The following is a 1112-nucleotide window of genomic DNA, read 5'->3' on the forward strand; positions in this document are numbered from 1 at the left end:
GAGGAGGAGGAGAAGAAGAAGAAGAAGAAGAAGAAGAAGAAGAAGAAGAAGAAGAAGAAGAAGAAGAAGAAGAAGAAGAAGAAGAAGAAGAAGAATTAATCTAAGGAGAAAACTTTATGAAGAACCCTGAAGCCTCACAGTAACAAGGAAACAGCCAGGGAAATGCCCCGGTTTGTAAAAGGACAGAGTTCTGGGGAGAACAGCAGCCGACACAGCAGGTTGTGTTCTGAGCAGAAGTCCAGGAGCCGCCGTGGGAGCCCGAAGAGGGGAGGAGCCACAGGAAAGGCGGCAGCAAGTGGCGGAGCAAGGAGAGGAGAAGCGGCCGGGCCCAGAGTCCCTCTAGCTACCAGCGCAGGTAGATAAGAAACCGGCCCCAGCGGAATCCCAGCAAAGAGCAGAACAGAGGACGGGACTCCGGGAGCCACAGCGCGGACAGACACAGAGGCGCTGATGACACCGCAGGGACTCGGAGCGCGAGGCCCGAGTGGGGAGAGAATGAAGAGCCCGCGCGCGTGTGAGGTTACGGTGGGTAAAAGTCTCTCCACTTTCTTACTGAATACCTGTAGTGAGGGTGGAAGTATGTGCCGCCGTCCTAATAAAGGGCACTATTTAACGTCCCATCTTTATAAACTACCGTTTCAGGTCTCTAACTTTCTCGTGACCTGTGCCAGATTTAAAAAAAAAAAAAAAATCCCATATAACGCTGACTTCTTTTCTTTAAAGAATGACAGTACATTGAAAGGTTATAATGTAATTTTTTCCTTTTGTCAATTCACATTTGTTATTACTTTTAAGATTTGCGTTTGCTTGAAGCGAAGTGTAATGGTTGAAATTCATGAGTGTGAATTAAACTGGACTTTTATCAATAAAAAGCAGTAAAAACATTAGAAACCATACAGAGTTTCGCTAAGCAAAATAATAGGAATTCAACAATGGTTGTTATATTGCGTAGTGTTGACTTCAAATTAGTTGTTTAGGTGACTAGATATGAGCAAGCAACATCGGTTGCAAAAAAGTTATTAGACATGAAAAAGAAGAAAAAAAGAAGACCAAAAAATTAAGATTTAGCTGCTTCTTTCAATAAACCGGCAACATCAACAATATAATCATCC

The 1112-nt window shown here is 43.7% G+C and overlaps 1 protein-coding gene and 1 pseudogene across 1 annotated transcript in view; one reads left to right on the forward strand and one right to left on the reverse strand.

Annotated features, from left to right (window-relative positions):
• The window catches only part of LOC105742280, a 27293-nt pseudogene extending 26775 nt beyond the window's left edge, over positions 1–518 (forward strand).
• The window catches only part of Rgs7bp (regulator of G protein signaling 7 binding protein), a 113353-nt gene that overhangs the window by 76264 nt on the left and 35977 nt on the right, over positions 1–1112 (reverse strand). The gene's annotated exons all lie outside the window — the stretch shown is intronic.

This window comes from Octodon degus, unplaced genomic scaffold (genome assembly GCF_000260255.1).
Source record: "Octodon degus isolate 3935 unplaced genomic scaffold, OctDeg1.0 scaffold00001, whole genome shotgun sequence".
NCBI lineage: Eukaryota > Metazoa > Chordata > Mammalia > Rodentia > Octodontidae > Octodon > Octodon degus.